The sequence below is a fragment of the Scyliorhinus torazame genome, chromosome 21 (assembly GCF_047496885.1).
Source record: "Scyliorhinus torazame isolate Kashiwa2021f chromosome 21, sScyTor2.1, whole genome shotgun sequence".
NCBI lineage: Eukaryota > Metazoa > Chordata > Chondrichthyes > Carcharhiniformes > Scyliorhinidae > Scyliorhinus > Scyliorhinus torazame.
Genome location: NC_092727.1, coordinates 102,972,289 through 102,989,030, shown reverse-complemented (window position 1 = coordinate 102,989,030; position 16,742 = coordinate 102,972,289). Strand labels below are relative to the sequence as shown.

The following is a 16,742-nucleotide window of genomic DNA, read 5'->3' as shown; positions in this document are numbered from 1 at the left end:
CTCACAGGGAGGCCAAGGTTTATGATTTTTCTTTTTAAAAATAAAATGTTTTAATCGCCAAATATGTTTTGTGTTTTTCAGGTAAAGGCTCAATATTAGAGAGATTCATTGCGAAATATGACTTTTGATATTTTTGGTTCTTTTCTGTCCATCTCTTTAATATGTTGAAAATCTCCAATTGTTTTTGAATCTCCATGCAGTGTGCGTCGAGGAAACTGCTGACATGATTTCACTTAAAGCAGTATGAATGCTTTTCTTGGATCCTGATTAAAAGTTTCATCTAAAGCCAAACAGAGATGGAAGCCTTGGTGTAATTCTATCATCCGGCTGGCTCACACCATTTATAAATCTTGACATTGTCTCTGTTAAATCAGATGTAACGGTTGTTGGTCAAGCAGTAGATTTCGAATCACACATCCAAATCCACTGTGTCAATATAGGAGCACGCATCGATGTCACTGGTTACAAAGTAATGGAGCGTGCAACCTAGAGGGGCCGATTCTGCTAAACTGCAAAGAGCTTCTTCAACATTGCCAAATCATACTGAAAAAATTGCACTGAATGAGACTAAAACAGCTTATTCCGCGGGTTTGAGCAATTACTCCCACCTCCAGAACAAAGGATGGAAACTCCTGATTTGGCAGCTGGAAGGAAACTGGTGGAGAGAATTCCTTTACTGGCAAATCTTTATTTGTGTGCGTGGCGTAAGTGTACAGTACACTATTGCTGAAAGCTTTTGGCCAGGTGATTAACTGAAGAAAGACTCTATCCAGCAATGAAATATCCTTTTGGTTTACATTGCAGCAGATCCTGGTGTACAGTGCATCAACAATAGTAACAGGCTAATCACTGTTTGGCATGCCTTGGGGAAAACATTTCAGTTGTACATCCTGAGTGTAGTGCGATAAGATCTGATCCGCAGATTTAGTCAATCCTGCATTTGTGCAGATGTCTGTAGAAGCTTCAGAAAATAAGTTTTGCAAGTATTCAAATTGGATACTTTTTAATATTTAGTGGTTGACAAATCTCTCTCTTACACACACACACACAGACCCCGCCCCCACCGCCAAAGGAATTCTTCCCCTTAAGGTGCGTACTTGATAATTAGAGATTCTCGAAGAGATTAAGAAGTTAAAATATTGACTTCACCACTTGTCTCAAGCATTAAAGTGACACTTTCATTAGAAGCAGCAGCAACCCGCAATCTTCAGCTCTCCTTTGGGGGGCCCTCAATCTCTTACAGTTCACAACACAGGCCAGAGTGCACTCTCGGTAAATTCCTTTTTCGGAAAATCCACATAATTAATTTGTCAAACTCAGGTTATTCTATTTTTCTATACCCGCGGTGGCATTTTCCAATTTGCCAGAACTGCCAATGCTTTCATCTCCAATTAAAAGAGAGAAGAATGTCCTCAATGATTAAGGGTAGGCTAGAATTTACAAACAAAAAAAGAGGGAAGGAAGTGTTTGAGGCTGTACTCAAAGTGCACTTGCATTTATTTCCAGATACAGGCAACAAAACTCTTTGATAGCATTCAACTCCTTACGGTGGATTCTGTTCATTAATAAGGGAATGCGGCCTAGGTGAATATGCGGCCTGAGTTAACCACTATGACAGGAAAATAAATCATGTTGAGCAAGCAGAGAAAAGGATAAGAACAAATACCACATAATTGGTGAGCGTTTTTACTAAACACAACATTCTGGTGGCATTACAGCACATGTGCCAATACACGGCACAGTAGAAGCATTTGATAGAGTGACTTCCTGATCTCAGTTACTTCTTAGAAGAAGAATCACCAAATATAAACTATAGGAGCAGGGCACCAAGCCAAGTGGACCTGCTACAGGCAACTTTATGCAAATATGTACAAACACCCAACAAATCAGACAGTACCCATGAACTGGATTCTCTCATCATTCAAATAAAAAGCATAACCACAAAATATAGCACCACAATAAATCTAAAGTCTCAATCTTGCTCAAAAGTTAGCGAGCTTGGCTTTGACTAAGTAAATCGAATTAATAATTTACTATAATACATTCCGACGGAGCGCTGCATTCTCATAAATGCCTTCCTTCAGATGAGATTAAATTAAGGCCCCTCGTGCCTCTTTCAATTATTGGAATGGATGTCAAGAATCCCATGGCTCAATGAAGAAATCAGGTAAATTTGTTAATGCCCTGGCCAATATAATTCCCTCAAGCAACAATCAAAACTGATTAGGTGGTCAATCATTTGACTTCTATTTAGGAAATCTGTGGTATGTAAAATGGCTTCCTTGTTTGCCTACCAAACCTCAAGTTTCAAAAACATTCATTGTACATGAACCACTGCAAGATGTTCCTGACAGATGTGGTGTAATCTGACACAGCAAAGTCTTGTGGCATGGTGGGAGCATCCCTACCTCCGAGCCAGGAGTTCTGTGTTCCAGTCCCACCCCAGGACTTGGATGGCCAAGGAAGGTGCGTTCAAAATGTGGCCAAACAGGTTTATTATCCTTCCAATGCACCATTGGCAGGTGGTAAGAGCAGGTGGGTTCCCTGGTCAGCCTGAACCATGTAGTGCAACAGCCTCTGAACGCTAAAGGTCTTCACGTGCAAGCTCTTGCTTTCTGGCAAGCGTCCTCCTCGTTTCGCAGGAATTGTCAGAGGGGGACAGAATTAGACACTGCGTAAAATAGCCTTTCTTTCTCTCGCTCCTCGCTTGCATATGCAGCCCGGCACTATGCCGAATGCCAAATAAAGTCATTCTTCTGAGTGCAATTTTGCCCTAATCTTTCCCTCACACATTTGCAACTCATCAATTCTAAACCAATGACAAATTCAATCAATTCACTGGGTTATTAGAAACTCTACTGGTTTACATTACGACAAATCACTGGCATTATGGCTGCTGGCAAACAGACACACTGGACGTGTGTACAGCCTAGAAAAGAAAAATGCGTTTCAAAAGATGGAATATTGTAGGACACTTCAATTGGATATTTTATTAGAGATGCATTCATCTTTTAGAATACATGGAGTTTATTACAATAGTAACTGCACTTCAAAAGTATTTATTTGGCCTTGAAGTAGTTTGCAATACACTGAGATCAGGAAAAGTACTATACAAATGCAAACCTATGCCAGAATCACTGGGAAAGTGCTTTCCCAATCATTGAAGCTTCCAGTTTGTGGCACATATCAGGGATTTTGTGCCAACTGCTGTGCCGTCTTAACATGTGACATAAAACGGTCTATTTTGCAGATGGGGTGGCAAGGTGGTTAGCACAGCTGCCTCGCAGCATGTCCATGTGTAGGTTAGCTGGATTGGCCATGTTAAATTACCCCATAGTGTCCCAACAGTTAGGGGGGTTACAAGTTTGCAGGGGTGTGGGCCGAGGTAGCATGCTCTTTCAGAAGGTTGAATGGCCTCCTTCTGCACTGTGGGGATTGTATGATTATTCAGTAGACTGTGTCTCATGGTTTAAATTACTTCACATGGATTACCTTACAATTCAGCTATTCAATGTCTCCCTCCCCCTGCCATGGATTTTATATACTTCAAGCAGTGGGTTCGCTAGACGGATTTAGCTATGAGAAAACAAAGCTCAAGTAAAATTTGCTCATTATCTGAATGACACTGAAATGAAATGAAATGAAAATTGCTTATTGTCACAAGTAGGCTTCAAATGAATTTACTGTGAAAAGCCCCTAGTCGCCACATTCCGGCACCTGTTCAGGGTACGCGAACATAAAGACATAAAGACCTACCTCTCCCCTGCCCCCGCCCCCCCCATCCAACTCCCACCCTGCTGTCCCAAGTGTAGAAGAGGTGTGAAAGGAGAAGTAAAGAGATACTTCTGCACTGTAAATTCTATGAACTCTATGAATTCTATGATATCTGCAGTGAAAAGGCAATGAGCAAAAGGATTGGAGTGGCAAGAGATTGAGTGGCAAGTTAAGTTATTATTGACTAAACGCAGTCATTGCAGACTGAAACATGCTCCGTGGGGAATCACATTGGCAACCTTCCAGAATAGAGCGATTCGAGTTCTTAACTGTGGCAAAGGTAGGCCAGAGCTCAGGACAATTCTGAAGTGTTACTGCTACAATAGCTAAGACAAGATGCACTGTGCTGGGAAAAAAGTGGACTGGAAAATCTATGTAAAAAGAGCAGTTCTAGTGGGTTGCCTGAAGTGGCTGAAATGGAAAATAAAGAAACATTACTTTTCTGCACTAAATACAGTAATTACCAGACTTTTAATTTCACATTTCCACCAGCACGCTTTTTGCTATAAAAGACAATGGACAGAAATGCTTTGCTCACCTTAGCTTTAATACAGCCTTAAATTCATCGAGATGATCAAAGTCTAAAGAGGTTTAAAGATCTGCAATAGTAGAGCACACTTTTGAAATGGCGATCTGAATAATAAGGATCTTTATCATTCTGAAACAGTTTTATAGTACTGGTGAGAAATGTTTTACTGTAATTACTGAACTCTGCTGATTGCTTTGGCTGCTGTTTGATTTTGCTTCACCTGTCTGTATAAGAAATCAAGAGGTTATTGGGATAATCCATCTTATGTCTACCTTGTGCCTCTTGAGTAGGTAGCATTTTTGCTTTGAATGATTCGAGTAACACTCCAAGCAACCCTAGCAAGTGGAGACCAGAGTATTGTGTCGGATCTTTGTGGGGTTGGTACCTTTTAAAGTGATGGACAGGACCCAGAGCCAGAAGTTCAACCCCATTTTCATCCATAGTAGAAAGTTGGTAGGGTGTGACTCACAATTGAGGGGAACCCAAACTCAGCAGGGACATGTGAACCTGGTGTTCGGTTCAAGCAGACACCTGTAGTGTGCGAGTCACAAATTTATGGAGGACATGACATTTTCGCGCAGGGTAGATAATGTAGGGACTGCCAAGTTGTGAAGTTATTTAAATCTCCAGCTATCATACAGCTATTTTATTATATTATTGTTAATGGTAAACTGACAACAAGAATTATCCCAGCAGGGGAGATGGAAGTTCACAGTTTGATTGGCCCAAAGTTATTTGCCTTTGAAGTGTGGTTATGAATTCAAACCTGTTTGTTTTGGTAAAGGACTAAGTACTTGAGGCACTTTAAAGTTTTAATTGGGCTTTCATGAATGGGAATGTTTATTATAATGAAATCTGTAAAGTATATTTAGATTTTTATTTTATTTAATCTCACCCTGGCTTCTGAGGTCTGCTGATGGTGAATACTGGGTGAGTTGGCAAGGAGGGTTCGAGAGCAAAGGATGATGGGTGGGGTATAATTTGGCATTAAGTTGGACTGGAGACGAGAAGGGACCATGGAGTGTATGGGGGACATGAGTTTGCATGAAGAGTATGAAGGGCCGTGGGGGTGAGGTGGTGGGGCGTGAAAGCTTGAGGGGTGAGAGCTAGAGGGCATAACATTAAACAACACAACTGGGACAAGGTTCAAGAGAACTGAGGCGGATCTTTTAAAACAGCCTAAATCGGCATTTAGCAGCCCCCGAGGCCACCTCTAATCTGCATCCATGTTTAGCAAGCCTGACTCCATCCTGCACTCAAAGCCACCCTGCTGTGAAAATCCCAGCAACCGGGGCAATTTTCCCTCCCAAGGCAGGTGCGCTGAGGTCAGAAATTTCCTTATTAAAGCAAAAATCCTGCCCATGTTCTCTAAGTACTGGCTAGATATCCAGCAGGGCATTCCATCTGGACACAGTGATGACTGGTAGAGCAGATGTGTTCTTACTCCAGAGTCAGAAATGTTAGGATAGGGGTTTAGTCCAGAAGACCCAAGCAAGTGCAGAGCACCAGCTTCAAATCCTGGCTGAACATCCAGTAGCAGGGGGTGTACTTGTGTCTGATGGGTATGGTAGGTATGGTAAAGAGGAGGTTGGTCTATTTAGTCTTTGCTGCCGTCCTTTAGAATAGATACTGAAAGTGGCAATGGGAAACTACTTCCGCAACAATACCTGGCTTCAGAATCCAATGTGCGAGACTTTGGACCTCCCCAAGGACAGAGCACACATTGGATACGATGGTCCGAGAGAGAGAAAGTTACTGTTCACACTAGAACTCATTAAAACAGATGATTAACAAATCATTCACTTCATTACTGTTTGTAGCATTTTCCTGTGCACAAAATGACTGTTAGATTTGCCCACATAACAATGAGCTTTACTTAAAAATAATTATATCTAGTTCTGGTAAATTCAATAGGGAATTCAGGAGAAACTTCCTTACCCTGGGTGAGTGGTGAGAAATACCACAAGGAGCAGTTGATCCAAATAGTAGATGCATTTAAGGGGGAAACCCATTAAGTACATGAGGGTGTGATGAAAGTAACGTGGGAGTGGACTGGTGTGGAGCATGGACCAGTTAGGCCTTAGGGTTGATTTGTGTTCTACATAGTGTAATTCTAAATATAGTTTCTTGAACATCATTATATTCTTTTGCTTTTTAAATATTTTTATTCTCCTCCTTTTTCACATTTTCTCCCAAATTTACACCCAACAATAAACAATAATCAGTCACGAATGTAATGCCAATCCCCATATCAATAACATTGATCCCACCCTCCCACCAAACACTAGCCTGCATGTTAACATAAACAAATGACAAAAAGGAATCAGAAATCACACATAGTCATCATTAACACATACAGTCCCTCTTCCCCCAACCCTCCCAGCCCCCCCCCCCCCGCCCCCTAATGCTCGATGTAAACCAATTCTCGAAAGTGCATAATGAATAACGTCCATGAATTGTAGAACCCCTCCATCCTTCCCCTCAGTTCAGATTTGACCTTTTCAAGCGTCAAGAATTCCAGTAGGTCCCCCCGCCATGCCAGGGCACAGGGTGGAGAGGTTGATCTCCACACTAACTGGATTGGCCTTCAGGCGATCAATGAGGCGAAGGCTACAACATCTGCCTCCGCACCCGTTTCCAATCCCGGTTGGTTCGACACCCCGAATATGGCCTCCTGAGGGCTTGGGTCCAGTTTCACCACTTTAGAGATTACACTAAAAACCTCTTTCCAGTAATGCTCCAGCTTTGGACAGGACCAAAACATATGAACGTCATTTGTGTGCCCACCTGCCGCAATGTTCGCACACATCTTCTACCCCCTCAAAGAGACGGCTTATCCTCGCCCTTGTAAGGTGTGCCCTATACACCACCTTCAGCTGTATCAGCCCCAACCTCGCACACGAAGTGGAGGCGTTCTCCCTCCGGTTCACCCCACACCAGAAACCCTCCTCCATATCCTCTTCCAACTCTTAAACGCCATTATATTCTTTATCATGGTAGTCCAGTTACTCATGATGATGGCGAACATTACTTTAGAAACAGGATTCACACAGTCATTGGTATATGTGTTTAGTTTTGAAGGATCACTTTGCGCAGGCACTGAATCCATGGAGATCCTGGTGCTTCAGAGCGCACAACACAACCACAGCAGCCACTATATTGCGCTTGGCATGTTTAGTGTAGGTGACAGCATCCGTGCTCACATTCTCCAGGGAAACCTTCAGCAGCCCGCGGGCTACTTCAACGATCAAACCCAAGAGCTGCTTGAAACCCTGCATAGTGAGCCGTAGAGGGGATGGCTGGTCGGAAGAAACCCTGGATGTTAAAACTGAGTACTTTGAGGTGCTGCATTTTGCACTGCCTTTTCCCAGCCCTTTCCTTCCCTGATCTTCCCAAACATGTAGCTTCCACCCCCACCCCCCCCCAAAGAGATATGGGCGCAATTCAAATAAATGGGAACAAAGTCACATAGCAAGCACGTTTAGTCGTGTGTTTCCCGGCACTTGCAGGCTTAACATCGCAATATTTCGTGAGATTGCGTTAGATCTCGCAAGCCATGTCAAGCCGGGTAGATCCGGGAGTGGGATCTCCCAGTTTCCCTGCTTTTATCTGCCACGCTGCACCACGATCTGCTTTACGGGCGCAGCAAGGCCATTGGATCGCGTCCATGGAATTTTATTTAAAAGTAACACTATCTACTCTGTGCATTTAACAACCATAATACACATCATCTGTACACATCCGATGGATTCACTTTTCATTTCAGATGAAGGGCAAAAAGACTATCTAGGAATAAACACGAGGAGTAGGGAGTGATCTGATATTCTAAATATGTGCTGCAGAGGTTCCACCAGGACAGTTAGAGATTACTAATGTAGGTCTCGTGATAGTTGTTATCGCTTTAATTGTATTGTGGTGTCAGCCATCTAGTTCTCACTCACTGGAACAGGAAATCAATTTTATGCTGATTCTTCTCTTGCCTCAAAAGCTGGACAGTAACCTTTGAAGACAAAATAGTCCACAAATGGAAAGTACATGACCGCTCCACCCCACCATCGTCAAGTCTCAATGTTTCAGTACAAGGACATGACAAGCTACAACAAAATAACTTTGTGCAAGCATTCTTGGCTTAGATGAATAACGTTCAGTTGAAATCCATTTGTCAACAATTTTTATATAAAGGGCTATCAATATTCAGGAGCGATTAAAGTGCAATGGTCTAATCAAGGGGTTTCAAAGAGCAAAACTCGTATTAAGTTCAGTTATTATAACTCTTGCATCTGAATATTTACAACTTGTTCACAACATTAAGAAAATAACACTTTTCCATTTTAGGTCCAACTTTATAGAACAAAGCTTTGAGGAGCTGACTGCAGAACAGAATTGCCAATCGAAACATTCAACTGATTACTGAAAGATGTTGTGCTCATATTTTATATATAAACCTACAAATTAACAGAATGATTGCACCATAGGGAACAGAAGAGCGTGTAAACCAGCATTGAATTCTAGAGTCTCATTTGGTTTTCATCAAGGAAATTCAAGGAGTCTACATTTTCTCAAGAAGTTCATGTCCTTTGTCCTAAATCCATTCTGTGGTTTTAATGGAAAGAGTAGTGTCACAAGTAGGCTTACATCAACACTGCAATGAAGTTGCTGTGAAAATCCCCTAGTCGCCACAAGTCCGGCACCTGTTCAGGTACACTGAGGGAGAATTCAGAATGTCCAAATCACCGGACAAGAACGTCTTTCGGGACTTATGGGAGGAAATCGGAGCACCCAGGTGAATGTCCGCACAGACAGTGACCCAAGCCGGGAATCAAACCCGGGTCCCTGGCACTGTGGAGCAACAGTGGTAACCACTGTGCTACCGCACCGCCCTGAAGAGACTGGCGTCATTTGATGTATGGCAGCGGACCCCCGTCAGGATTCCTGCTACCAACTGGAAGGCCACCAATACCCAGCTGCAAGTTTCCCAGGTTGTGTTTTGGAGAGACCATTTTTGGAGCATCAGCAGTGGTGGGGCAGCAAGGCTCGAAATAGTTCGGGAGATGCTGCTCTGTTGGCTTCGGCAGAATTCAGCCCACACATGTAAACAAGCGGGGGCCGATGTGGAGGAAGAAGATCTCCATTTGGCTTGGTCCTTCGTTTCCAGTGAAATAACTCTCAGGCACTGTGGTAACTTGAGCCAACTGGAGGGAAATGGGTCCAGCAGTTGAGTTCTGCACTTCCCACCTGCACACGCCACCAACATTTACAAGCAGAAATTCGATAACTGACCAGATAATCTGTACTGCTTGCTGTGAAATACATGTTGTCAAGGACACATTACAGGCTTCACAGTTAGGTTCAGCACCATCAGAGTCGGAGAAATGAAAAAATCATCAGTGGTTGCTGATCTCGGTGCAGCAACTACCTTGATCGTATATGCATCCGTAGGCATTAAATGGGGGTCGGTTCCTGCACAGCTGTGATGCCCTACACAGTAGATTACCCTACTGAGAGTATTTGTTTGCGATAGATGAGCAATATTAGTGGTCCTTTCACCCTGCTTTCATTGTTTTTAAATTTAGAGTACCCAATTCATTTATTTTCCAATTGAGGGGCAATTTAGCGTGGGCAATTCACCTACCCTGCACATCTTTTTGGGTTGTGGGGGTGAGACCCACGCAGACACGGGGAGAATGTGCAAACTCCACACGGACAGTGACCCGGGACCGGGAGCGAATCCGGGTCCTTGGCGCCGTGAGGTAACAGCGCTAACCACTGCGCCACCGCACTGCCCGCACCCTGCTTTCATAAGTAATACACCCTCATAATGAACTCGAAACTGGGACTAGGATGTGTTCTAATTGTTTGGAGAGGTCTCTAAATAGAAGACGTTGGGCCAGAAAAACAGCTCGCTGCGGCGCGGCATGGCCTATAGAAGCCTGTAGACTCCATTCCCGGTTATACCTGGCTCACAATGCCTCGCGCGATCTCAGGCGACGTTGCGATGTAAATCCCGCCCATTGGCGTTGGGATCCATCTCCTTCGCCTCGGAGACCATGGGCGAGCAACCCGAGGCGTTGGGATCCACCTGGCATTTTTTGTGTTCTGATGCTCAGGCCGGGTGTGCCAGGCGTGGGGGTTGGTGGGGATTTCGGGGGGCTGGAGACCCTCCCAGTGTGCGTGGGGCGGGGGGTGAAATCGGGGGCCTCGGAGATTGGGATGCCATTTAAAAATGGCGTCCCGATCTTTCGCTATACTGAGGAGTTCCGGCGAGCGGAGCATCTTGGTGTACAAAATGGGGCTGTGTGTGGGCCTCAATCGCACATTCCCCGCTGAGTCCCCTTATTTAACATGCTTTATAGCCATGTTTCTCGGCGCTGTGAGCGCTGGGAAACACGCGGCTAAGTGGGCTCGGTATGGGACCTTGTTCCATTTAGATGAATCACGCCCGATATCAGCCAGCTGCATGCTGCTGTCAAATGGACTGATCCATTAGGTCACACAAGAGACTGTACCTCTCCCATCTCCCACCATTCTTTCCTTTTCACCAAGATAGTAGGTGAATTAATGACCTATGCCGAACCTATCTAGCATGTGAATTAAAGGGCAGAATTAAGTCATGGATTGTACTGTGTAAATATTTAACTTTTCATGTATAATTTCACAGTTCCAACATGGGGTAGTTGTGGCTGTGATATTATTCCCAAAAGACGTGCTGTGAGGTCATTTGGACATTCCGAATTCTCCCTCTGTGTACCTGAACAGGCGCCGGAATGTGGCTGACGGACACAGTAACTTCATTGTAGTGTTAATGTAAGCCGACTTGTGACAATAAAGATTATTACTATATTATATTAGTAAAGTTATATTATGTTGCTGTTTTTATTTAAGTTAGAATTTTGCTATGTAAAACCACTTATCTCGAGCTAGTTTCTGTTCTTTGAATTAATGATCTGGAAAAAGATATTTTGTCGAAGCTTTCTCCATGGTACTGGCTCTATCAATCAGAGATCACTTGTCAACCAATCAGCATTCTCATCTCATACAGTAGAGTACACACATGCACAAACAAACACGCACACAATAATAATAATAATCGCTTCTTGTCCCAAGTAGGCTTCAATGAAGTTACTGTGAAAAGCCAACACACATATACACACAAACATATACATAGTCGGACACTACACACATAGATACCACACACACATATGCACACAAACCCACACACACCCAACACAAACATATACACACACATGGACACGGACACACAGACATACACACAGACCCCTCTCTCCTCCATCCTACCCACTTAACGTCTTCCTGGCATCTCAAAGTGGCGGGGGCCTCTAAACGTACCTGCTTTATGGCAGCTAGTGCTTCACTTCCCCTGGTTCTACTGCACTGTGCTGAAGGCCTTGGGAACCCTGTGCACTGCACGTTTCTCACCAGACTCAAATTGGGAAGGTCGAGCGAGGTACCTACAGCTCCAGACTAAGGTAAGTGAAGAGGAGTAGGGTGGCAACCCAATGGTGATTGACATTCCTCGGCGTGTTTGGTAAAGGGAGCTTTTTAACATAAATACAATTGTGAATGTTAATTGAAATCAAAACTGGAGTACATTCCTCAGGATTTTCAGTTTCAGTAGCTGAATATGACCCATGGTACTTTGAGGGATTATCTCTGGCGGGGGATTATTTTTGGCAGTTACTGCCATGTGGTTTGATGCTGAAAGGAACAGGAAATGTTTCTTAATAGCCAGATGAATGTTAACCAGCAGACGTGGCCTGATGCAGCCTGATTGATCATGCATAGTGTGTGACATGCCCTGTCAGGTTGAAGCTGAGTGGATGGAATTTAAGCATTAGCAGACCTTTACAACACTAATCTCAAAAGTATGCACAGGCATGACACAGTCGTACATTCAGGACTTAAAAGGTTCTTTCACGTTGTATATTGTCTGAGGAAGAACAAGGTCCAACTCCACGGATTGCAACCCTGCATTTACATTATTCTTTTCACAGGCCAATTCAGACGATGGGAATCTGCAAGTTAGGTCTAGATTTGTCTGTTTTATTGACATAGGATGGTGTTACAAGGGCCAGTTTTGGTACAAAAGTTTGCCTGAACAGATACTTAGGCAGACAATTTGCCATCTCAAATTATACTTGAATAGCAAAAGACCATGGGTGGAATTATACAAGATGTCGATGGCAGAGAATTTAAAAAAAAAAAAAATTTAGAGTACCCAATTATTTATTTTTTTCCAATTAAGGGGCAATTTAGCATAGCCAATCCACCTAGCCTGCACATCTTTGAGTTGTTTCACCCCCAGACATGGGGAGAATGTGCAAACTCCACACGGACAGTGACCCAGGGCCGGGATTTGAACCCGAGTCCTCAGTGCTGCAGTCCCCATGCTCACCACTGCTCCACATGCCGCCCTATCGATGGCAGAGAATTGGCAATGGTGGTGCTTTTGAAAGTCAGAGATAAATGCCAGATTTATTGTGTGTTAGGTGGCACTTGTGGTTACCTTCTAATTTAGAAACCCGAGATGAGCTACTTCTAAATCCAATGTTTGAACTAGGCTGCTTCATTATCAAAGAATGATAAGAGGAGCAGAACACAATTGACTCATCAAAATATTTAATATTGGGAGTGACATGGGAGTGTCCCTTTAAGAAATGTTTTTGTCTTATCACATGGCTTCAGTGATGTCATTGTGTGGGTGGAGCTGGGCTGTGGCGCTGGGAGTTGGTTTTACTTTTGCTTTGGTTTGGGGCTTGTTTATCACATGGCTTCAGTGATGTCATTGTGTGGGTGGAGCTGGGCTTTCGCCTTGGTTTAGGGCTTGTTTGTGGCTCTGAGGTTTCGTTTTCACATTTACCTGCTGTACTCAGAAAGAGAAGTATCTTGGAGTGTCTCTCCATCTTCAGTTTATAAGCTGTTTCCAGATTACATTAAAACTTAAAAGTGATAGCTGCTTTTTGGACGGAATTCGAACCTGCTGTTTTGGAAAGGAAACAAGAGCATCCATACCAGGTATTGAGTGGAGTGTGCTGGGCCACACCTTTGAAAAGGGGTTCTGGTTTATTGGATCTTGTTATTAAATTGGAACAGTTAAAGGGGGAATTTATTAAGGGTGATACATAGAGTACTGTAGCTGTGTGGGGTATTTAAGTTTGCAGTTGATACAAATGCTTACTGTGTGTGTTTATAAAAATGTTAACTAAATTCATAGAATAAAGCTTGTTTTTGATTAAAACTGCCTGAGGCCTCTGCTGAATAACACCTGAAAGGCGGGCCTTGTGCTCATCGTAACCAAAATCAATAAACAATTGTCGGTCAGGTGAACTCCATGATATACTCTGGAGCTTTCTAAACCCTGGCCCATAACAGAAGCAAGGTTATTGAGAATGTGGAAGATATTAGATGTTATTTGAAAGCACCTTAGGGTATTGATGACTCTTTCCATTATTTTACTGATTGGAAGAGGCTTATCAGATAACAGTTCACTAGGGTATGTTTATTCTTTTATGTGACCAATATATTCCTGTTGAACTTTCCATATTTTTGGAGTTAGATTCAAGGAACAATTTAAGATTAGCGCTAATCTGAACATTATTTCCTGAAAGGAGCTAATGAATAGCTTTAATATGCAACCTTTGTATGATTTTATATGGGGTGTTATATACCCGTTTAATGAGATGGCACAGTGGTTAGCACTGCTACCTCACAGCTCCAGGGATCCGGGTTCAATTTTGGCCTTGGGTGACCGTCTGTGTGGAGTCTCCCCGTGTCTGTGTGGGTTTCCTCCAGGTGCTCCGGTTTCGTCCCACAGTCCAAAGACATGCAGGTTAGGTAGGGGTAGAGGGATAGGGCAGGGAAGTGGGTCTAGGCAGGGTGCTCTGTCGAAGGGTCGGTGCAGACTCGATGTGCTGAATGGCCTCCTTCTGCGCCGTAGGGATTCCATGGATTGCATATTGCTAAAAGGCAACTCATTTAAACATCAAAACGACACTATAAAATATCAATTTTGCACAGACGTACAGGAATTTCTTTATCCTTCAGAGGACGTACAGCATTTTGGGATGCCATAAATGATGATTTAAAAAACACAAGTCTGTCTTTCATGCACCGGAACAGAACCATATGGGCTCATTATATCAAGGGGTCATCTTTACATTCCACAGAGATAATTGAATGAGCGTACAGAGGCAAGTTGTCTCATATAATGTCCCCAGTGTTGTACATGCTGCAAACAAGATTGCAGGCAGTGTTTTGCACATGGTTTTAGTTATTAATCGGAGTGGTGCAGCTTAGTTGTTCCAGTTACTGTAATTGCTACACCACAAATTAGATTCAAGACAGACAAGGCAAAGCTGCACCTGAAGTAACATTTAGAATAATATGAAAAATGCAAAGCTGAACTCCATAATTACATGGGTCAGGCATGCATTATTTGCAAATACAGACAATGACCTTTATCTGAAACTTATTCAATATGCAACCCAAAGGGTTTGATTCTCTGAATAGATTTCCGATGTCATTTATTCAATGAAGTCCTTCTCGTGTGTAAGGAGAAGACTGGTCATTCCATAAATGACACAGCTCGCGTGATGATTAAAAGAAAATTGGATGCAACTCGCTGACTTCCACGCGATAAATATTTGTATGTAAATGTCAGTTAATACAGAAAGAGAAAAATAAGTTATTGTTCACAGAATAACAGCGTTACAAAATATATATTATCCAGAAGAGAGAAAAGTATTAAAACATTTCTGCAAATAGAATTTGTACCTGTGCATCAGTCTAGTATTGATAAGTGATGCAGTGTGTATCAGGGTGGCACAGTGGTTAGCACTGCTGCCTCACAGTGACAGGGACTTGAGTTCAATTCCTGCTTGGGTCACTGTCTGTGTGGAATTTACACATTCTCTCCTGTCTGTGTGGATTTCCTCTGGGTGTTCCAGTTTCTTCCCACACCTCAAAGACGTGCAGGTTAGGAGGATTGGCCATGCAAAATTGTCCCTTTACGTCCAGGAATGTGCAGGTTAGGTTATGGGGTTACGGGAATAGGGGGGCAGGGAGAGGGGGGGGGGGGAGGGGGGGGGGGGGGGAGTGGGTACAGAGCTCATTTGAAGGGTCGGAGCAGACTCGATGGGTCGATTAGCCTCCTTCTGCACTGTAGGGATTCTATTTTTCTCCGTTGTGTCCCGGTGCTGGTAAGAATGGGCTGATAAGTTTTTCAAATTGAAAACCCAACAATTTAGCCAGTTCCTACCAAAGTCACCAGCAAGGGAAAATCCATACACAGCTGTGACAGAGAAAGCGAAACACAATGCTGGCATTTTCTGGAAGTGCTTCCAATATGGAAAAGCAGTGGAGCACTGAGTTAGAAAATCAGGTAGGTACAACAGAATGCCATGAGTCAGTAATTTTATATCAGGCTGATTATGCCAATCAGTATGCTTCTTCTACCAAGGACCAAGGTGCAGGACCAGGACATAGCCATCAAAATTCAATCTCAGATAGGAAAGAACAGATCAGAGAATTGAACGAGTGACAACTCTTCTCAAACTGCTCACTATGAACTTTCGTCTCCAAGTAGCTATGGTCACTGCATTTTTGGCATTCAGCCTTGTGGTTCATTTGCTCGTGGGGGCAGAATAAAAACACAGCACATACTATATATTGCACAAACCGTACAGCAAATAGGAGCTCATTGTGCCCAGCCCCATTTTGAAATCCTGGAGTAAGTGCAGCTGGGAATGTCGGAGGAGTTCTGCACTGCAGCTGGCTTGGTTAGATACAACACATACATCTCATTCAAAAATATTCCCACAGCTACTTGTTGCTTGTACAGATAGTGAAGGCTACAAAAGAAAGGAAAAGAATAATAGGCAAGAATGATGGGCTTAAATCCAACAAGGAGGCACAAACTGGAAGCTATGGAGAGGTGCTTCATCTGACCTCTTTATTGATTGACCAATTAAATGCAGTGCACGCAAACAATGCACTTTGCCTGGCAGGAGGTGAAGCGCTGCCAGACTATTTGCTTCACATTTACTACTTGCCTGAGCTATCCTTTCACTGAACAGCACTTACATTGCAACTCATGTCTACTCGAACGTTAACGTCTTGCCTTATTCACTTCTTTCAAGAGGTCACTCATCAAATTACAATACCGAATAGCGGTCAATGATTGACACATAGGTAAATTTGGTAAATGCAAGAATGCAATGATTTTAGACGTTTGTGCCACATTACATTCTGGAAAAGCAAATGCTCGCCTAGCTGCCTGATGTGCAAGTGCCTGTATGATACAAGTGTGCACAGGGTATTAGCTGATTGTACTGTCTTTCGGGACAAACCTAGCAACACCACAGTTGAGGCAGTAATAATCTCACAATTTGGAGTTTAATGATGTTAAGTGGTAGGCATTCTC

At 43.2% G+C, this 16,742-nt stretch overlaps 1 protein-coding gene across 2 annotated transcripts in view; it reads right to left on the bottom strand.

The window, feature by feature from the left end:
• Window positions 1-16,742, bottom strand: part of itga3b (integrin, alpha 3b) — a 272,129-nt gene that overhangs the window by 206,310 nt on the left and 49,077 nt on the right. The gene's annotated exons all lie outside the window — the stretch shown is intronic.